Below are 23,023 nucleotides of genomic sequence, written 5' to 3' on the forward strand. Positions count from 1 at the left end.
AACTGAGTCATGCGTGCTTCCTCTAGTTTGCATCCCACCTCTTTTCACCTCTGCAACTGTGAGGGCCAAGGGCAGGGTATGAGTCAGCAGAACGGTGCTTTTTGCAGAAGCCTTACTTGTTAATTTATTTCAGGACAAATAAAAGGGTTACAGTATCAGTCCATTTAAAACAAAATCGGTGACTTCCCTGGTGGTCCAGTGGTTAAGAATCTGCCTGCCAATGCAGGGAACGCACGTTTAATCCCCAACCCAGGAAGATGCCACATGCTGGCAGGGGGGAGAGGGCAACTGAGCCCACATGGGAAAGCCACTGACCCCGTGTGCTGCAACTGACTAGGTCTACTTTAGAGCCTGTGTTCTGCAACAAGAGAAGCCAGGCCAACTACAGAGTAGCCCCTGTCACAACGAGAGAAAGTTCATGCACAGCAGCAAATCCAGTGCAGTCAAAAGTAAACAAATACAATTATAAAACAAAACAAAATAGAAAAAGAAAACTAGGAACACAATACCTATATGTAAATATATTTCTATTTATCTATTGCCAAAATTTAGGACACTAGTTTCATTACGCTGTGTGACTGCATTACTGCTGCTAAGTCGCTTCAGTCGTGTCCGACTCTGTGCGACCCCATAGATGGCAGCCCACCAGGCTCCCCCATCCCCGGGATTCTCCAGGCAAGAACACTGGAGTGGGTTGCCATTTCCTTCTCCAATCTCCAATTACACAATGCTCTTAATAAAGCACTTTCAAGCTATTTTCTTTTCTTAATAGAATATGTTATTTAATTGTAAAACTGTACACTACCTCCTTATACCCTTTAAAACAAGAATATTTTCCATTGCTGTCAAGACAAACAGGAGTATCTTTACACAAAAGAACTCATCTGTCAACTTACTTTAAAACACCCAATTTCCATCAGCTGTTTGCTCTCCCTAGGAGCAGCCTTAGCAGGGGATAATTTACATTTTATTTATTCATGTTCTTTGCTCATTTTTCTATTGAGGTGTTAAGGTTTCTTTTTCTTATGAATTTAGGAAATTCCTTTAAGTATTGATGATATTAACTCTAAGTCTGTCATATTAGTTGCAAAATTTTCCCCCAGTTTTCAGAGGCATTTGATTCTGAATATGATTTCAGAAATGTTTAACTTTAGGACATTAAAATATGTCTTTTACTTCAGCATTTTTTCTTTTGCACAGTTAGGACACTTTCCCAAGTCCCAAATCACATACACACTAAGCTATGTTTTCTTCTCGTTTTATTATGATTTTGATATCATTTTTATCATATAATAAATTATTTCACCTACTGGATCTTTTAAAGCCCTTGCATTTGTACTACTGTGTTATCTGATGATTCTCATACTGTTTACTGGGGGGTATATTGAATATTTTGGAAGGCAAATATTCTTTCCTCCACTACCATTTATTTACCTTTTCCTCAAAAATTTAACTAGCTCATCCATTCATTAATCCAAATGAATTTCATAGTCAATAGTTTCAATATAAAAATTCTCTTAGATTTTAAACATAAGATTTAAATTTTGATTATTAAAGACGCTTACACCAGTAAGCATGCAAAAAGGCATTTAATTTCACTACTAATCATAGCACAAGTTATTTGCCATCTAAAAGTAGGTAGAAATTTTAAAGCTTGATAATGTTTGGGGTGGTATAAATATTGGGGAAATTAGCACTTTCAAAGACCACTGATGACAAAGGAAATTGGTAGTTATTTTAGAGGAAGTTTTTCATATCCAAGAAAATATAAAATGCATGTACCATTTTATCCAACAATCCCCCTTCTAGGACTCTGTCTCACAAATATTTTTACACATGTACATAAGGATACAAGGCAGGTCACTCACTCCCTGCACCATCGTTTGCAATTAGCCTGTAACGGAATCCAGATTAAAAAACCACTTTAGGGGAATGATAAAATATAGAGTGTCCATACAGTAGAATATTGTTCAGCTCTTAAACAGAACGAAGCAGATCTATTTGTAATGATCTATGCGGAACAAAAACCTCTAACATACAGTAGTCCCCCCTTAATTGCTGCTTTGCTTTCTGAGATTTCAGTTACCTGTGGTCGATACAGTCTGAAAATACTAAATGGAAAATTTCAGTAATAAACGAGTCCTGAGATTTAAGCTGCACGTCATTCTAAGTAGTGAGATGAAATCTCATGCTGTCCTCACCTGTCCCACGTGGGATGAGAACCATCCTTTTGACCAGCGTATCCCACCTGCCAGTCACTCAGCGGCTGTCTCAGTTATCAGATCAACTGTCTAGATATCTCAGTGCTTGTATCCAAGTCACCCCCTTTTTTTTAACTTAATAATGGCCCTAAAGTACAAGAGTAGTGATTCAGGCAATTTTGGATGTGTCAAAGCCAAGAAGGAAAATGCTTCATTTAACTGAAAAGGTGAAAGTTCTTAATAAGGGGGGGGGGGGAGTCATACACTGACGTTGCTAAGATCCACATTAAGAACAAATCTTCTGTAGCGAAACTGTGAAGAAGGAAGAAGAAATCCGTGCTAACTTTGCTGCTGCATCTCAGCAGTAAAAGTTACAGCCCTAAGGCATGATCAAGCATTTACTTAAGATGGAAAAGGGATGAAACATGTACAATAAGATATTTTGAGAAATCAAAACTACAATGATTCACCACCTCACACTGGACAGAATGGCCATGGTTAGAAAGTCTGCAAATAACAAATGCTGGAGAGGGCGTGGATAGAAGGGAACCCTCCTGCATTGTTGGTGGGAATGCAAGGGGGTGCAGCCATGGTGGAAAACAGGATGGAGATTCCTCAGAAAAGGAAACAAAAAAAACCAGAATGACCACATGATCCAGTAATTCCACGCCTGTGCATTTATGTAGACAAAACTATCATTCAAAAGGATATATGCCCCCAGCATTCAGTGCAGCCCTGTTCACAAGAGCCAAGACATGTCCATTGGCGGATGAATGGATAAAGAACATGTGGTACATATATACTACGGAACACTCCTCAGCCATAAAAATAACGTCATCTGCAGTGACATGCACGCAACTAGAGATTATCTCATGAAGTACATCAGGAAGAGAAAAGCAAACAACACATGATGTCACTTATGTGGCATCTAAACCTATGATTCTATGAACCTACCTGTGAAACAGACTGGAAGTCCTACTATAGAGCACAAGGTCCTACTATAGAGCACAGAGAACGACAGTTAACATCCTATGATAAACCATACTGGAGAAGAATATTTAAGAAAAGATGGTTTGAGAGACAGACACATATTCATACAACTTTTATTACAGCGTATTGTCATAATTGTTCTATTTTGTTATTATTATATTTAGTCTCTTACTGGGCCTAATCCATTAAGTAAACTTTATCACAGATATGTATGCATAGGAAAAAAACAGTATATATACAGAGTTCAGCACTATGCAAGGTTTCAGGCATCCAGTGGGGGCCTTGGGACATCTCCCCTATAGATTAGGGGAACTACCACATACTATTAAATAAAAAATTAGTTTCCAAACAATATGACCAACACAACGCTATTTATACTTAAAACGTCTGTCTTCATGTGTTGAGAGGTAGTTGTGCTGTGCTAAGCCACTTCAGTCGTGTCTGACCCTTTGTGACACTATGGACACTCCTCTGTCCGTGGGATTCTCCAGGCAAGCATACTGGAGTGGGTTGTCATACCCTCCTCCAGGGGAATCTTCCCTACCCAGGGACTAAACCCAAGTCTCATGTCTTCCGCATTGGTGGGTGAGTTCTTGACCACCAGGGCCACCTAGGAAGCCCCTGAGGGGTAGCAGGTGTAAAAATATTGCAAAGGGCAGACACTAAAAGGGTAATTTTATTTACTTCTGGGGAGTAAGTGAAATTAAGAGAGTAGAAAGGAAGACTAACAGTTAATCTAAGTATTTTGTACATTACTTTTCTGCTATAATGTTGTGTTCATATACAACCTCCATGTTTTAAATTTAAAAATTTAAAAGCAATACCTAGTCACTACTTATCTTTTCCTGGACCACCATTTTGGGTTTCTACATGTTTATTTCCTCTCTAACTGGAAGAAAGTTATTCATACTTGGAGTTGGCCAACAAATAAATAAAGTGTGAATCCCGGCTGGCTGTGCTGCTTGGGTACTAGTTTCTGAACCCCCTCTGGTTTCTATCCTACGGTCCAAGTTAGCCTGGAAACTTCTAGGGTTTAGCCAGCATTCATTTTGGACTACCCTAAATGACTGGGGTGAGATTTCTTTTTTCTCACTGCAAATTTTTCTACCCTCCCCACCCCGCCACCCCAAGTCCCAGCAAACAAAGAGAAAAGCTACAATCCACAGGATCAGTGAGCTTCGTCTGTCTCCACATAAAGCAGTCTGAGTGTGTTATGTGGGGGAGGGGACCTTACCACTGCATGGATTTTATTCCCCACCTCCTGCACCACCCACTAGACAAGGAGAGTAAACTTCTAGGAACTGTAGTCTACAGGGACATAAAAAACCTTGGTGCAGAGGAGAAACTCTGTTACAATAATTTTTTTTTTTTTTGGCTGTGCCGCACAGCTTGCAGGATCTCATTTCCCCAGTCAGGGGTTGAACTCGGGCCCCAGCAGTAAAGGCATTGAGCTCAAACCACTGGACCACCAGGGAACATCCATCTGCTACAGTATTTTGAACACGTCAAAAAAAGCACATGGCCCACGGGAGAACACTGCTCGGACTTTCTTTTGGTACAGAAATCCAGCAGTGGCCAACAACTTTCAGTCTCAATTCAGCTCTATCAGCCTAACCATCAGTAGAAATTCCTCCAGGAATCCTGCAAGAGGCTGTCGGTCCTATTTTCCACGGGTACACTACATGTCTTTATCCTTTGCTGTGTCACCAGGGGTACTTAAGCGGAAAGCTGGGAGAGGCTGCATCAGGGCTCATCAGCCAGATGACACTGGAAACGTGGTCTTCTGCAAATAAAAGTCAAGCCCCAAATACAACACATCATCAATGGACAAAAGGGGCCATAGACACAAAAGGTGTACGTGGACAAACACAACCGTTAAGACCTTTTCTGTATCGCGGTGGTGTACCCACTACTTACTAATCAATCATGGCGGCTCCCCAGGGCGCTAATTCTCCCGAGGACCAAATTCCCATTTATGGTGTATGTGTGCAGAGGAGAGAAAACGTTTCTATGACAGCTGCTCTGAAAGATCAGGACCAAAGGGACAGAAAGGAATGAAAAGCAGCATAACAATACAGGGAGCCTGAAATCTGAGTGGAAATACAGACAGACAGTGGAGGATAAAAGGGGGATTAATACCTGTGAAGTGATGAGAGAGGACAGAGTCCTAGACCGGGTCCCAGAGAAAAACCCTGTATACTGTCAGTGGGAAATGGAAGCTCTGCTGGAAAAGATCTTCAGTCTAATTTTTTTCAGACTTAAAACTGGGATTTTGTGCCACCAGGAAACAGCGGGTAAGCAGGAAAGCAAAGGCAATTTATCACAGTGATCGTATCCACTGATAAGCATTTCTTTGTTTGAACAAATGCCCACTCTTAAAAACCAAGTCGCCATCAAATTAACAACTTGGCTTCCAGTGATGTTCCCTGTAATAATAATTTAAAAAAACCTTCCAAAAATATAAAAAATACTGACCATTCGATAATTGTTGGTCTTTCGACAAAGATAAACTAAGAAGGATATGCTAAGAAGGATGTCTGCCACTCTTTAGCTTAAATGTGGAAATGTATGTTCAATCTATATACCTCCTGCAATTTCCACATGAGAGAGGGGATAACACACTTAAAGTTATCCAGCATCAGTAAAATATGATGTACATCAGTATTCTGTTGGACCTCGTCAGCTACTCTAGGGCAATCAGACGGCAAAGGAGGGGCCAGGACTTGCGCTAGACTTGCTGTTGGAGCTAGCTGTGCGTGCTCAGGGTGGACAAAGCATAATGCTGTGACCTCCATTCAGGGCAAAAGAAAACTAGGGAGTCCCAGGATCCAGGGCCATATGCAGTCCTTGGAGGCCGTCCTGCATGGTCAGCAGGCTGTCAACAGGGAAGCAGCAAGACCCTGTGTCCCTGGGCTGGACTTCCCAGCACAGCCACTGATGCAGACAGTGGAGTGAGTTGGGCCTCAATCCTACAAATGACAGGATAAGAAGAGAGTTCTGACCTGGACCACATTCAAGTCAACTGAGTTCAGGAAATCGGGGCACAGAAGGTTTGCTGTTTAATAAGAAGCCAACCTAGACAGCATATTGAAAAACAGAGACATTAATTACTTTGCCAACAAACATCTGTCTAGTCAAGGCTATGGTTTTTCCAGTGGTCATGTATGGATGTGAGAGTTGGACTGTGAAGAAAGCTGAGCACTGAAGAATTGATGCTTTTGAACTGTGGTGTTGGAGAAGACTCCTGAGAGTCCCTTGGACTGCAAGGAGATCCAACCAGTCCATCCTAAAGGAGCTCAGTCCTGGGTGTTCATTGGAAGGACTGATGTTGAAGCTGAAACTCCAATACTTTGGCCACCTGATGCGAAGAACTGACTCATTTGAAAAGACCCTGATGCTGAAAAGATTGAGGGCAAGAGAAGAAGGGGACGACAGAGGATGAGATGGCTGGATGGCATCACCGACTCAATGGACATGGGTTTGGACAGACTCTTGGAGTTGATGATGGACAGGGAGGCCTGGTGTGCTGCAGTTCATGGGGTTGCAAAGAGTTGGACATGACTGAACTGAACTGAAGAGGCATCAAGAGGCTGCTCTTGTTCAGCTGCTCAGTCTTGTCCGACCCTTTGCGACCCTATGGATGCAGCACACCAGGCATCACCAAGGGTTAACATCGAATGGACTGCCGATGTGTCAGGGGGACTCGGAACCACACCCAGGGCCACACAAGTGCTCATGACACTGCAAAGACTACAAAAGGATCTCCTATTTATAGTGAGAGTAGCATCACAAAACATCCCATTTCAAATGACGGAATCTTCCCTTGAAGTCTGCAGTTAACAGCCTTCCTGGAATCATAGGATGCTGACTCTGGAAGAGCAGGTGGACCATTGGCTCAGGCTGCCCAAGCTCCAGGGTAACTTGCTGCTTGGCTTTGGTTTTCTCATCCCAGCAGTCTCTATGAACACCTCTGGAGACTCTTGAAAGCTCATGAACTTTTGTGATGAGGCTCTTATTAACAAGTAGAATCTTAGCAAAAAGGGTCCTATAGTGTGGCCTTTTCCTACTAATTCGACACATCTAAAGAGGATAACCAGGGACTTTCCTGATGGTGCAGTGGTGAAGAATCTGCCTTGCAATGGTGAGGAGGTGGGCTTGATCCCTGATCGGGGAACTAGGATCCCACATGCCAGGGGGGCAACTAAGCCCACGCACCACAACTAGAGAGCCCGTGTCACAACCAGAGATCATGCACCAGAACGAAAGGCCCCATGTGACGCGAGGAAGAGCCTGTGTGCTGCAACTAAGACCAGACAGTCAAATAAATATTCTTTTAAATCCATTATAAAAAAAATAAAGGGAATAATAACACTTCAAAATGGGTCAGAGCAGTCTAGGTTCCTTCACTCAAATCCTTGGAAAAGCGGACATGCTAACAAGCCCACCAACACCGTGTAGGACTGACAATGAAGTAAATCACGTTCATTGCGGGTGAGCACAGTCTCCCTCACCCGTGTGTGCCCAGCTCTGTCTTTCCAGGGACAGGGGCTGGTGTGTTGGGACTGTCTTTGTCCTTCAGAAGCTGGGGGTCTGCGGGTCCTGGCTGCCCTCTGTGGACTGGGGAGCTGAGTGACATCAGGTTTCATTAGGAGGCAGGAAGGAGAAGGGCTGGTCACGGCCACACATAGGAAGCGGGGTGGGGGCTGGGTATAAGGGCCACAGGTGTCCCCAGCCCAATCCAATCAGGAAGAAGCCCCAGCAAGACCCCGGGCTCCTAGTAAAAGGTGCCCTCAGAAGCAGCTTGTGGCAGGAGGCACCCCGTGTCTTGGCACGCACCCTTGCTCTACTCATCTCGAGCTCAAGCACACCTTTCAAACTGCTGATCACACAATGCTCTGCCTAACCCGTTGGTTCTTTCTGTACAAGTATAACTGGAGACTAAGTAATCAGCAGATGACCTGCTCTCTTCCCTGGCTTCCCCTTCAGTAATCTCATGAACAAACTATGAACAAGGTGAGCATCTTGGGAAGGATCACAAGAAGTCAGCAAGCCTGCACACGCTAAGTGGTGGAAATGACACTGACCCCCCATCTCAATGATTAGATGAGATGACTTCCCTTTCCCCTTCAAAAACTTTCATAGCTGAGCAGAATCTTTGGAACCAGTTTTTGCAGGACAATGAGGCCACCATCTGCCCAGACTGCCGGCATTCTGATTAAAGGCAAATTTCCTTTCTGCCAGCATCTGCCCCCTCTCTCGAGTACTGATTCCTGAGTGGTGAGCAACTGAGTTCAGTAACACCCCCAGTTCTCCATGGAGGGCCGCCTTCAGATGAGCCTTACTCCAAGCATAAGTGAGGAGCTGACATCCAGAGCTCCTCCTAGGCCCATAGTGGCCTGGACAGCTATTAGGACACGGAGACCTCCCAGGTCTGACTCATCTTGGCACCAGAGGAGGAAGACTAGAAAGAAAAGAAAGGGCTGGAGGAGAGAGAAAAAAAAAAAAAAAAAACACTTTTCTATGACTCTAACTTTATGGAGAATAGCATAAGCTTTCTATGGGGGCTGCATGGAAATCCCAGGGGACTCAGCTCACAGTGTCTCCCCTTTCATAGAATTCCAGTCTGGGCACCATCCCCATGTTAGGATTAAAAGTATTCAGAACCAACTTTCCAAGAGCTCCAAGTATTGCACACACGCATTTGTTTTTATTAACCTGCTACATCTTTACAAAATTCCCTGTTATTTGGTTAGAAATGAACAAAGCAGGGTTAAACGCTTACGTCTTTTTCAACCACTGAAGCACAACTGAAAGAGAACAATCTACCACAGGTAATACAAAAAGTTAAGGAGGATGCTTGGAAAAATCGGTCCCAAAAGGAGAAAAAGAAGATCACTAGCACAAGTCTATACAGGCAAAGCTACGGTTTTTCCAGTAGTCATGTACAGATGTGAGAGTTGGACCATAAAGAAGGCTGAGCACCAAAGAATTGATGCTTTCAAACTGGTGCTGGAGAAGACTCTTGAAGAGTCCCTTAGACAGCAAGGAGATCAAACCAGTCAATCCTAAATGAAATCAACCCAGAATATTCATTGGAAGGACTGATGCTGAAGCGCCAACCCTTTGGCCGCCTGATGCAAAGAGATGACTCACAGGAAAAGACTGTGATGCTGGGAAAGATTGAGGGCAAAAGGAGAAGGGGGTGGCAGAGGATGAGACTGTTAGACAGCATCACTGACTCAATGAACATGAATTTGAGCAAACTCCGGGAAACACTGGAGGACAGAGGAGCCCGGCACGCTGCAGTCCACGAGGTCAGAGAGTCAGACATGACTTAGGGACTGAACAAGACAGCCCTTACCCCAGTGAAGCCTCGCAGCCTACGGAGAGCCAGCAGAGGCCAGGCCTACCCATACCCCTCCCTAGTCGCAGACAGATACTCACAAAGCAGGAGGTAAATTCAGAGCATGCACAGGTTAGGTGTTTCTGATCTCAGAGGGTAGCTGCCACATTCGAATTCAAATCCTTTAAGAATGGCCCTCATAGGGACTTACCCAGTGGTCCAGTGGTCGAGGGTCCACCTGCCAGTGCCGGGGACATCTGTTTGATTCCTAGTCCGGGAGGATCCCATATGCCTCAGAGCAGCTGAGCCAGCAGATCACTACTAAAGCCCAAGCACCCTAGAGCCTATACTCTTGACCGCGATGAGGAGCCCGTGCTCTGCAACTAGAGAGTAGCCCCTGCTAGTAGCCAAAGTAGAGGAGGCCCAACGAGCAGCACCAAAAACCCAGTGCGGCCAGAAACACACAAATGATAAAATAAAAATGATTCAAGAAACGAACAAAAAGCATGGCATTCATAAACGCTGAGCATCTCTGCTTTATCCACAGAGATTTCCAAAACACGCACCTCCTGTCTTGCCCCACTTTTAAGAACAGTCTTTCCCAACATGTGCAATAGAACTGCAAAGGGGCGGGACACTGTGGGGCCTTCGGGGACAAATCCTCCCCCATCTCTGAAGTTCCCAGACAACCTTATCTGATTCGCCTTTCCTGAGTTGTTTTATAGATGCTAAAATCTCCATCAGAGAGACTAATGTGATGGTTGTGAGCACACAGCCCCCAGATGGCCTGATACTCCTCTGTTATCCCACTGTCGACCAATCAGAGAACTGTGCTCAAGCTGATCTCATAACCCTGCCATGTGACTCTGTTTCCTCACCCTTGTCTTTAAAAAGTCTTTGCTGAAACCCATCCAGGGAGTTCAGGGGTATTTTGAGCATTAGCTTCCTGGGCTCCTTGTCTGCTGCCTCACAATAAACACTGCACTTTCCTTCACCTCAAGCCAGAGGCAGCAGATAGGCGAGTGGACCCCAAGTCTGGTTTAGAAGCATAATGAGTTACTCACCATTTCCTCAACCAGTTAAGCCTGCAAATGGCAGGCATGTTTCACCTTTGTCCTACCAGGATTTCGCAAGGTTGAGAACAGGGGTTTAATTTGAAACTCTTCATTACAAAACTCACCTCATCTGGCAAAGGGGAAAATCCCAATCATCACATTCTTTGCTGAACATCACTAGAGGAAGCCAGAAAAAGACAAGGACCAGGAGAAAGGGTCAAAGAGCAACTCTTTAGCTTCTGAAAGAAGCACAGGCCACTCTGTCCAACTCCCAAAATCAGAGCTTGCTGTATTCAGTTCAGCCCTGCTGCTAAGTCGCTTCAGTCGTGTCCGACTCTGTGCAACCCCATAGATGGCAGCCCACCAGGCTCCCCCGTCCCTGGGATTCTCCAGGCAAGTTCAACCCTAACAACCATGTATGGACGAGATTTTTATCACAACAGTCTCATTCTGCAAAATAGGACTACATTGGCTTGCCTTTCTTGATGGCCAAGAAATAATGGTACATCTTGTAAACAGAGACTGGTTACTTCAGGGAAGTGGTGGCGGGGGCGAGGGAGGGTGATAGGAATTAATTTCAAATCTATCACATAGTTTCAAGTTATCTCCCATGAGATTTACAGAGCCCAGCACTGGAAGCAGTAATTTTCATAATTTATTGGAAATTGCATCTCAGCCAAAGTGGTGTGTTGTGTCCTCACAGTGAGACTTCACCCAGGGAAACAATTAACTCACCCTACCATCATAACTGTCCAGGGTCTTTTTCAGAAAACTGTAATATTTGACCCTCTAATTCTGAGAAAGTTTCTTTAAATGCACTGCACTTTAGCAAAGACTGTAATTTAAGGAACTGATTTCTAACCTAGTAAACTTCTTTGCCAACTAAACCAAAGAGTTTCTATCTGTGAAACACACAGCAATAATAGAACCAAATGTCTATTTTTCTGGAATCGTACATTTCCCAGCAGGATTGCTTAACCATGCCTTTTTTTATGGATACATATTTGCTTCTCTAAGGCCATTTCATAATCTGCTAAAATATACTTTTATATAAAATATATAATTTATATATTTGAAAAGTATGTTTATATGTTTACATGTCTGTACATGTGTTTATGTGTGTATATGCATGTGTGTGTATGTGTGGGTGTGAATATGAACAAATTGGCACAAATTTAGACTGAGAAAATCACTGATAAAGGATGCTGCATATTGCACATATATCTGAATACTGGATTTTAAAACCACTGCTGATAGCACTATTTTATTAAAATTATGCAATTAATTCACTGAGGCTTCCAGCTCAGAATATAACTCTCCACAAATCTGGATTTTTCAGTTTTAGTTTTCTGTTGTTTTAGAAGTATTAACACCTCTTTAGGAACTATAAACAACATCCGGCTGGCATGACATTAACACAAACACTACAAGAAATGTGATGCATACAAACTACTACATTAAGAGAAAAAAAATCTGAGAAATTAAGTAAAATTAGTTAACAAGGAAAAAACTGGCTATTGCATAAAAGTAAGAACCTAATATTTTCTTAAGGAGATTTATACTGACAATACCTTGACCTTAGTCTTAGATCACCAATACCCTATTTGACTCATTAACTGAATTGAAATAAAAATAACAGCATCGATCAGGACACTCGGAGCTGACAACAGTACCCTCCCATAATACATCCTATGATAGATCAGCAGTCTGACTCAGCATGATTTTTTTTTTTAAAGGTCTTGAAAAATGCCCTTTGCATCTATGAGTGATTTATTTAGAAAATTTTCAATACTCTTTTTATTAAATAAAGCTTTTATTGTTATTCTTGCTATCATTATATAAAAATATGTATTTTGGCAGCCTTACAAAATTAATTTTAAAATAATTCCCCCAAATTATTGCATTGAAAGCAGAGTATACATATCCCTCAAAATAAACATCTCTTTTATCTGAGTAATTGAAGCCAAGCAATGTTTATGCCCTGCTTTAAAAGAAAAAAAAATAATTAAAATTTCAGGCTCATCCTATCTACTTTCATAGCTCCTTAATTCCACAATATCCAATTTTTTTTCTACATTTTAACATTTTTGAAAATGAGATACATCCTAAGATAAAATCTATATTAAATATGGGTTTATTCTTTATCTCCTAAAACACTTTTAATGCATCCAGCAATCCACAGTGAAAGAGACATGAGAAAACACATGATTTTTCACATGCCTACTACTGACTAGGCATGTAGGTTCTGCTATATGCTTAATAAAACAGTACTTCTCACACACAGTCCCTAGAGGCAGCCTAATGCCCACAATCATCGCTGTTCTGCTTGAAAGAAAGGAAAAGGGTGGCACCGACAGCCACCAGAAATAATAGAAAAGTGAACCGGGTACTTCTCCGGTTCCCGGTGCCGCAAGCGGGGGTCACGTGATTCACTTCTGGCCAATGGGAAGAAAGCAGAGAAGCAGCTGTCTTAGGAAGAGAGACATTGCTGGTGTGACCCCTGCTCTTCCTGTCCATCCCGCCTTACGCTTTAAGGATAATGGTACCAAGGCTCAGAGAGGTTAAAATAACTCAACCCAAACCATGCCTTTCCTAACTGGCTAAGCCAGAGGCGAATGCCTCAGGGCAATCGGCCAATTCCTTAGAAGCCAATTTCTTTAGAAAGCTAAAATGTTACCGGGGTAATATGCGCCAGTCAAATCAAATTTCATCATGCAATCCTTCATATAACAAGCGCAATATAAAAACAGCACTCTGAGGTAGGAAGAAGCCTGTCCCACTGCCTACCCACTCACTCACCCACCCAAAGAAAGCCTGCCTAGAACCACTCATCTATCTTGTAACCAGCAGTCACTGCCTGCTAAAATTCTGCAAACAAGGCTTCCCTGGTGGATCAGCGGTAAAGAATCCACCTGCCAATGCAGGAGACACAGGTTAGATCCCTGGTCTGAGAATATGCCACTTGTTGCAGAGCAACTAAACCCATGCGTCACAACAAGAGAACCCACAGAGATGAGAAGCCCAGGCACCACAGTGAGGAGTCGTCCCTACTCGCTGCAAAAGGGAAAGACCGCATGCAGTGATGAGGATCCAGCACAGCCCAAAATTATTTTTTTTTTTTTAAAAAGAAAGAAACCCAGAACCCAGAACTCTGTCCAAATTTGCCGAGCACCTACTCTGACTAAAGCTCTAACATGCCCCTGCTCTCAAGGCCCTTGAGTCCCTGTGACTTTTGTGTGATTTATATCAACTCAATGGAAATCAGAGACATTATCATAGAAAAATTTTATAGTCTCATTTGCCTCTTAAGATATCTCAAATTCGATTTTTGAAGCTTTCCATCCTACAAAACCCTAAAATATACACTAATCAAAATCAAAATATCCAGACTGATCATGGCCACAACGATAACCATTTATTACTGAGCACAATGTAATAGGCGTTATTTTAAATGCTTTCCAATTTCTAATACACATTAGATACTATTATTATAATTTTAAAAAATGAATTAAAAAAGCTTACAGACTTAATAACCTGTCCAAATTTATGTATGCTAATAACCACTACACAATGCAGCCTCCAATTTCAAAAGATCCTGCCCTCATTCTGTAAGTTCTTTAAAAAAGGATAACAGTTCCAGTACTCACATGTACAGAGTTTTATCTGTCTCTATGGGTCTGTTTTTCCAGAAAAACATCTATGTCTGCTTTACTGACTATGCCAAAGCCTTTGACTGTGTGGATCACAATAAACTGGAAAATTCTGAAAGAGATGGAATACCAGACCACCTGACCTGCCTCTTGAGAAATCCGTATGCAGGCCAGGAAGCAACAGTTAGAACTGGACATGGAAAAACAGACTGGTTCCAAATTGGGAAAGGAGCACATCAAGGCTGTACATTATCACCCTGCTTTTTTAACTTCTACGCAGAATACATCATGAGAAATGCTGGGCTGGAGGAAGCACAAGCTGGAATCAAGATTGCTGGGAGAAATATCAATAACCTCAGATATGCAGATGACACCACCCTTATGGCAGAAAATGAACAACTAAAGAGCCTCTTGATGAAAGGGAAAGAAGAGAGTGAAAAAGTTGGCTTAAAGCTCAACATTCAGAAAACTAAGATCATGTCATCCAGTCCCATCATTTCATGGGAAATAGATGGGGAAACAGTGGCTGCGGATGGTGATTGCAACCAGGAAATTAAAAGAGACTTTCTCCTTGGAAGGAAAGTTATGAGCAACCTAGATAGCATATTCAAAAGCAGAGACATTACTTTGCCAACAAAGGTTCATCTAGTCAAGGCTATGGTTTTTCCAGTGGTCATGTATGGATGTGAGAGCTGGACTATAAAGAAAGCTGAGCGCAGAAGAATTGATGCTTTTGAATTGTGGTGTTGGAGAAGACCTTGAGAGTCCCTTGGACTGCAAGGAGATCCAACCAATCCATCCTAAAGGAGATCAGTCCTTGGTGTTCATTGGAAGGACTAATGTTGAAGCTGAAACTCCAATACTTTGGCCACCTGATGTGGAGAGCTGACTCATTTGAAAAGACTCTAATGCTGGGAAAGATTGAGGGCAGGAGGAGAAAGGGACGACAGGGGATGAGATGGTTGGATGGCATCACCAACACAATGGACATGGGTTTGGGTGGACTCCGGGAGTTGGTGATGGACAGGGAGGCCTGGGGTGCTGCAGTTCATGGGGTCGCAAAGAGTCGGACACGACTGAGCGACTGAACTGAACTGGTGGGTCTGTTTGCTTTGACTGTCCCCAAATTAAATCAGTATCAGGAAAGCAAGCTAGGAGCTCAAAGCTGAGAGAAATATTACCCATTTGGAAAGGGCCCTTTGTGGTGAAAAAAATACATCAATAAGGTAAAGAATAGGAAGTGTTTACCAAGAAAGTTTCCAACACCTCATACTTTCTGAACTGAAGGAATTATTGGAGAAAATTATATTTTTAGAAAAGCATTTAGGGACTCCCCTGGTGGTCCAGTAGTTAAAGACATCCCCTGCAACACAAGTGGTATGGGTTCGATCCCTGGCTGGGGAGCTAAGATCTCACATGCCTCATGGCCAAAAAACCAAAACTTAAAATAGAAGCAATCTTGTAACAAGTTCAATAAAGACTTTAAAAATGGTCCACATTAAAAAAAAATTTTTTTTTTAAAGAAAAGCATTTAAATTTATCCTAAGGGTATTGCTCATACAAAGGTCATTTCAACAAAATGATTTTCAAAGTAACAGAAGCAGAACCTAGGGAGGCGGCACTCAAGAGAAGGCCACAGCAGAATCCAGACTGATTTGCCCCCTGTCCAAGGAGTAGAAAACACAGACCTCATTTCCCCAAGATCCTGCTGGGACTGAATATCTTTACTTACTTAACTACTCATCCATGATACTATCTGAAAAAAATGCTGACCCTGCAACTTTGGGCAGATGCCTGCTGTGGCCTCAACAACTCTCTTTATTGAAATATCCATTTTCCTGTCTAATAGAGCCCAGAGTTTGAAGCTCCTTCACTTGAGCTGACTTTCTACTGCTTTATCTCTGCTATGGCTGCATTTGTGCTAGGTGTGCAATATTTGTCTCTGTGACCACGTACAGTCCAAGGCAAAGAAAAATACAAGTAGAAAATGAAAAGGAAGAGACATTTCTTTCACTGTCTTGCAAAATAAAACAACTACAGTTAGGTAGGAAAAAAATTCCTGTAAAAAATTAACTCCCATCGTTTTTTACTTACAAAGGAAAATTGTTGATGTAAGCAAACTGATCTCTATGTGTATGTGTGTCCTGTCTCACCAATATGCAAGCTCCTCTTCTGTATTATAAGGCTCTAAAGGGCATGGGTAAATTCAAGAAACCTCCCTTCTCACATGGGACGATGCTGAGGCCGGGGCCATGGTGGCTGTGCTCCCACTGGGTACTCTCTGGTTGTAAGGGAGCTGAGCTGATTTGCTGATGACGTGGCCAGGTTTGTCACTACACACCCAGACAGAACCCTGCCCAGGGGAGGGGCTTATTTAACATGAGTTGGACTAAATGGAAATAATGTCAGTGTTATCCAGTTACCTCCACTAGCAACCAATCTAGGCGAGCTTTGGTATTTTCTAAATTGTTCATTTGCTTTACTCTCTTTAGAATTGTTACTATTTTTAAAGTGTAGGCATATGGTTATACTTAGCTGGAAGTAAATATTTAACCCAATCTCTACTAAGTAAAGCCATTAACATTTTGCATACAATCTGAAGACATATACAAAAATACATATATACACAAACACACATTTGGAATAAAAGCTGTTCTCATCATAAGAGTGCTGTTTTCTATTTGGTAACAGTGAATAGAGATTTACACATCAGGAGGCAGACACCTTACCATTTATCTTTCGTCAGCCCATCTGCCAAAATACATCAACTTTCCTCTCCACCTCCACCTCCTCAGTCATGAATGCCCTCATATTCAGGATGCGCACATGCTAAGTCACTTCAGCCGTATTCGACTCTGAGACCCCTTGGACTGTAGCCCACCAGGCTCCTCCGTCCATGGGATTCTCCAAGCCAGAATACTGGAGTGGGTTGCCATGCCCTCCTCCAGGGGATCTTCCTGACCCAGGGATTGAGCCTGCATTTCTTGCGTCTCCAGCACTGGCAGGTGGGTTCTTTACCCCTAGTACCACCTGCTGCTGCTGCTGCTAAGTCACTTCAGTCGTGTCCGACTCTGTGCGACCCCATAGACGGCAGCCCACAAGGCCCTGCCGTCCCTGGGATTCTCCAGGCAAGTACCACCTGGGAAGCCCTAAATTCAGAACACAGTAGCTGCTTATTTTAAAAAAGTCTAGAACCTCACAGCTGCTCCCAACAGGTCTCATTCTGTTCCCACTGCAGAGCTTTCACCTTATTTGTCAAAACTGAAAACCTGTTTCCTACTTTTCATTGGAGAGATCGATTAAACTGATAAAAATAGAACCCCAAACTGCCATAGCTCTTTTAGTCATCTTAATGAACTGTAATTAGTTTCTAAATATTCAGTTCCTGATTCCCGATAAAACTGAGGGCATAGGCTCATGCGAGCTCTGGTTATTTCTTAACACCAGTGCTGGTAACAGAAATGTAACAGTCCATTTCTTCCCCCTGGTCTTTATGTTTTCAACTCTGATTAGCATGTGTGTGGCTGGTAAATAACTGAATTGGTTTTTACAGTGAGTGACATATTTTGAAATTTGCAAAGCATCTAATGCTGGGAAATCAAGCCAACTCTTGCTTTTCCCAAGATAGCTCTGTGCACTCCAGTAATAATAAGCTGGAGCAGATCTTGACTTTCCTATTAGCATTTCACAATTTATGAGCTTTTGATATCCATGGGATGATTTTTAGAGGATGATTTTAATTCCCCAGTGTACCCAGATAACTAGGAAAATAATAGACAATAAATGAGTGCTTTAGAGAAGGAATTTAACTAAGAATTTAAAGCTTCACCCAAGCTGAAAGTAATCAAAGAAACTTTATAATGGTCCTGATCTGACTTCAGTATTCCCTTGACATTATAAAAGGAATGTACCAGCTTTGAATAACTTACTCCATTTAGGCTGCACAACTATTCTATGACGCAGTAGTCATTATCTACAACAGTTGTATGAGGAGATTAAGGCTCAGATATTTTAGGCAAGTTATAGACTTAGGAATTAGCAGATCTTAAATTCAGTCCAGATCCAGTTGCATTCAATTTAGATCAGCCACCTTCACAGCGCTCACCAACCCCCAGGCATAAGGCATAAAGTGAGTTCTTGAACTTCCTGACATTACCACAGGCACCATGTGGATCCTTTCGGGGCTTCCCAGGTGGCACCAGTGATAAAGAACCCGCCTGCTAATGCAGGAGACCTAAGAGACACATGTTGGATCCCTGGGTCAAGGAAGATCCCCTGAAGGAGGGCATAACAACCCACTCCAGTATTCTTGCCTGAAGAATCCCATGGACAGAGGAGGTTAGCAGGCTATAGTCCATAGGGTCACAAAGAGTCGGACGTGAATGAAGCGGCTTAGCACATAGCATATGGACTTGTGTATCAAGTTTAAACCTAAAAAATATTCAAAGTTCATTTATTTCATAGATTATCCAAGACTTTTGGCTTCAATTTATCACTGATTACATACTGAGCAGGAAATGGTAGGGCTACAATTTCCAACCATGATCTTACGTAAAGATTTAACATATCTGTGGAATTTGAAAAATCAAATATAAAGAAACTTATACCTCAAATAATAATTTTCTTAATAGAATTTGCCTAGTAAGTTTATCATGGAAATCAAAGTGTGTATTGTTCTAAGCAAAAATCTTTAAGTTTCCATCAGTATCATCCACTGACAAAGTATTAAAGTCTTAAACTTTGTCACACCTGTAACAAAGCTGTGTGTCAACCACACACCCCCTGCATGCTCCAGGTAAACCACTTTTAATCTATATATCCTTCAATTACCAATTCATTAGAAGTTTGAAACTCCATAGTAATTAAATATTTAAGCAACAAGTTTGGCAGAATCACCATCCAGAAGTATTGAGAACTCACTAAGTGAACAGAATTAGAAATGGATTTTTTTTCCCCCAAAGTGAATTCAGATTATACCAACTCACTGGTACAATTCCGGCTACTTAAACACAAACACCTCTGATAGGTCATTATTAGGAATTTCTGCTAATTATGCATTAGGTTCTACTGGGAAACTTCATTACACGTCTTGTGACAGCATTTGTCCCAGACTATCTTTACAAGGATGTCTGTAAAGTGAACAGCCTAGAAGGATGAAGACAGTGTCTCCCTCCAGGACAAATAACAGACTGGTTACCTGACCAGGATATTAAAGGCTGGATATGTTTGCCAGCAGCCCTTTATAACAGTGGTCCCCAACTGTTTCGGCACCAGGAACCAGTTTCCGTGGAAGACAATTTTTCCATGCACCAGAGGGCCAGTGGGGATGAGGGGATGGTTTCAGGATAATTCAAGTGCATTACATTTATTGTGTACTTTATTTCTAATCTGATGCCACTGCTGATCTCACAAGGAGGTATTGGGCCGAAGCCTGGAGTCTGGCGACCCCTGCTTTATAAGAATGATGGCTTCTTAAGCTCTGCCCGCCTCAGCTGTGACACAGACCCTCCTGGGTGAAGCACCCACTGGGGTCGCTAGGCCCTGCCCCTCTGGGAGTTGAAGGCCAAGAGAAACTAAGGCAAACTGGAAGCTCCCACTGCCCGCTGGGCCATGAGGAAATAAAATCCTTTGTGTCTGACCCAGGATTTTCCTGTCTATTTCCAACCGGTATAGAACTGGGTCAGGGGCAGAGTTCACAGGCAAGGTAAAATCTCAGAGCCTTTACTGCTCTTGACAGTTATGTATGATTGATTAAGTATTTGCAGAGGCTCTTAACTCCAAGGTAAGTTTCTGCACCTCCCTTCTGAAGCCTGAAACTCACAGCCACCACGTGCGTTCACACAATTACGGCAAACCCACTGAAGAAAACCACCTTCCTACAAGACCTGGCCACCTGTCAGCTAGTAAAATGAGGAGGTTGCAGAACAAGCGGAGGCGGCTTGTCCACTGTCCGCTTATTAGTACCTTAGTGACCATGGATCTGCACGCCCAAAACAAGACATCCTTCTAATGCCCTGATGGATTACATGCTTCCCCAGGCTGACCTGTAAATCCCCGCCATCAATCAGTTTCATGGGAAGAAAAGCTCCTGTCTTGCTCCCGTTTTTTGCTCAGGTTTTTGAGGCGCGGAGGTGCCCCTACTTGGTTCCGTTCCCCCACCTTGCCAGTCTGGCATGTGGACAGTAATAACGAAGATTTACAGGGCCCTTCTCAACAACCATTTGATCCTTGTCCCACCTGGAGATGCCGACGATTTGTAGGCTCTCTTCACAGGAGGCTCAGCAAATCCAAGTGCTGCCCCCGAACCCAGGTCTGGTAACTGATGCAGCAGACGTGTCAGCTCGGGGCTTCCGAGCCTTTCCCCTGTAATGGTTTCAGTCTCCGGTTCAGTGAAGGGCTCAGCCCGCGCCCGCTCCGCCGGCCCCGGACGCGATGCGCCCACGGGTCGCATGGTCCAGCCTCCTAGCAGCATCTCCCGCGCCCGCCCAACCGCGGGGCTGCGCCTGCGCACAGCACCTCGTGCCTCCGCTTCCTGGAGACCCCAGGTCCCATCACCCACCCGTTCCCACACACACCTGCAAGACACCGAGGCTCTCTCAAAGCTCCTTCGTGCTAAATCGCCGCAGTCAACCTGACTTCTTTGCGGCCCTATGGACCGCAGCCCGCCAGGCTCCTCTGTCCAAAGGATTCTCCCAGGCAAGAACACTGGAGTGGGTTGCCAATTCCTTCGCCAGGGAATCTTCCCCGCCCAGGAATTGAACCCCTGTCTCCCGCGTTGGCAGGAGGGTTCTTTACCAAAAGCGCCACCTGGGAAGTCCCTTTAGCTCTTTTCAGCTACTCTCAAAATGGCCCCACGAGCGGCAAGGCAGGAGAGCCATTACAGAGCAGGACCTAGAGCCAGAAGACATGGGGTTTAGAACTCCAGCTCAATTACATATTAGTTGTATGATCTCAGGTGACTTATTTAACTTCTCTGTGCCTTAGTTTCATCATCCATATAATGGCGATAATAACTACCTCTGTTACAGTATGGCATGAATTAATTACTCCAAGCAGGCCTGTACTCAGCAAACGTATCTGTCACCACTACTAGTACAACCACTCTGAGTCCCCACTGGACACACGGATCCCATTTTCGGTTAGCACCTCAATTTCTCATCGTCAGGCCTGGACCTGCAGGTGAACTTTTCCAGGGTCGTCACATCCACAGCTAGCCTAGCCCACTCTGCCATCAGAAACGTAATTGTCAAAGACAACATGACAAGCTCCAGAAATCTTTATCATTGAATGAATAAATGCACTGAGCAACGCTGTCCTCTACGATATATATTCTGAAAGAGAAATGAAACTCTGGGCTAGATCATCCTCTGCCTGCTCTTTGAGTAAATTCACATAATAGGCAGAAAAATAATCCCCCTCCACGCTCCTCACAAGACATCCATGAACTTCTCCTGGAGCCTATGAGTATGTTATCTTACCTGACCAAAGGACTTTGCAGACTTGAGTAACAAGGATATTGAGACGGCAGGATTTCCTAGTTTATCTAAGTGAACCCAATCTAATCACATGAATCCTTAAAGCAGAGAAAGCACCCCAGCTGCAGTGAATTAGAGAGATGGCAACCCAAGAAAGATTCAACTCACCACGGCTGGCTTTAAAAACTTTGAAAGGGGTGCAAATCAAGGAATGTGTGTGGCTTCAAGAAGCTGAAACAGGCAAGAAAATGGATTCCCCCGGAGCCTCCAGAAAGGAACACAGACCGGCTAACACCTTGGCGTTAACCCAGTGAGACCTGTGTGGGCTTCTGATCTCTAGAACTTTAAGATAACAAATCCCTATCAAGTTGCTAAGTTTGTGGTAACTTGTTGCTGCAACAAAAGAAAGCTAATGGAGTCCCTCTGGATTCCCCTCATAGGGAAAGACCACAAGCCAGTATATGGGTACTATATTACTGTGGGATTGAGCAACAGAAAAGCACATACTTCCTCACTAATTCATTCTTTCACTGAGTCACTCGATGAATTTGAATTATGAAGCACTTGCCATAAGCCAGGCACCATTCTATGTGTTAGGAAAAACAACAGTAGACCAGGGAGGCACGGTTGGCTTCTGCTGCATGGAGCGTATGTCCCAGAGGTAACAGAGAGAGAGAGACACTAAACAGGCCAATAAAGAAATAAAACCATTTCAAACCGTGGTAGGTGCTGTGAAGAAAATGAAACAGAATGATGAGACAGAGAACACAGGGAGCAGAGCTGGGGGGAAGGAAATCCCAGACTGGGAGGGAGGAAGGCTCTCTAAGAAATGACATTTGAGCTGAAATCAAAAAGGTACAAGGAGTCAGCAAGGCAGAGATCTAAGTCAGCTCCCGAGCTGCTAACCCGCAGCTGACCAAGACATTCTTACTGAGACTGTAAGAGATGAAATAGCCACTCTGAGAAACTGACAAGACTTCTTGCTCCGAAGAAAAATGCACTGTGTGAATCGCTGCTCCAAAGACAAGTGCACCGTGTGAGCTGTTTCACTCATTTTCCTGTCCTCCCTCTTCACAACCATGACTTCCAAGGCTCTATTTTTTAACATACTTAAGGAGCAGGGTTGGAGAAGGCAATGGCACCCCACTCCAGTACCCTTGCCTGGAAAATCCCATGGACGGAGGAGCCTGGTAGGCTGCAGTCCATGGGGTCGATAACAGTCGGACACGACTGAGCGACTTCACTTTCACTTTTCACTTTCATGCATTGGAGAAGGAAACGGCAACCCACTCCAGTGTTCTTGCCTGGA

The 23,023-nt window shown here is 43.4% G+C and overlaps 2 protein-coding genes across 12 annotated transcripts in view; both read right to left on the reverse strand.

Moving 5' to 3' along the window:
• ENOX1 (ecto-NOX disulfide-thiol exchanger 1) overlaps window positions 1-21,848 on the reverse strand; it is a 513,658-nt gene extending 491,810 nt beyond the window's left edge. For 2 of the 7 annotated variants that reach the window (XM_086328855.1, XM_086328856.1), the window contains exon 1: window positions 20,477-21,585. The gene's annotated coding sequence lies outside the window, so the exon portion shown is untranslated. Of the gene's footprint in view, window positions 1-20,476; window positions 21,594-21,717 lie in introns of those variants that run through there. The other 5 variants (XM_086328857.1, XM_086328859.1, XM_086328858.1 and 2 more) reach the window with 5 other exon arrangements.
• The window catches only part of LOC147361390 (uncharacterized), a 235,163-nt gene that overhangs the window by 35,983 nt on the left and 176,157 nt on the right, over window positions 1-23,023 (reverse strand). The gene's annotated exons all lie outside the window — the stretch shown is intronic.

The sequence above is a fragment of the Bos grunniens genome, chromosome 12 (assembly GCF_055505025.1).
Source record: "Bos grunniens cultivar Pamir isolate PY7600 chromosome 12, Bosgru_T2T1.0, whole genome shotgun sequence".
In the NCBI taxonomy this organism is placed as follows: domain Eukaryota; kingdom Metazoa; phylum Chordata; class Mammalia; order Artiodactyla; family Bovidae; genus Bos; species Bos grunniens.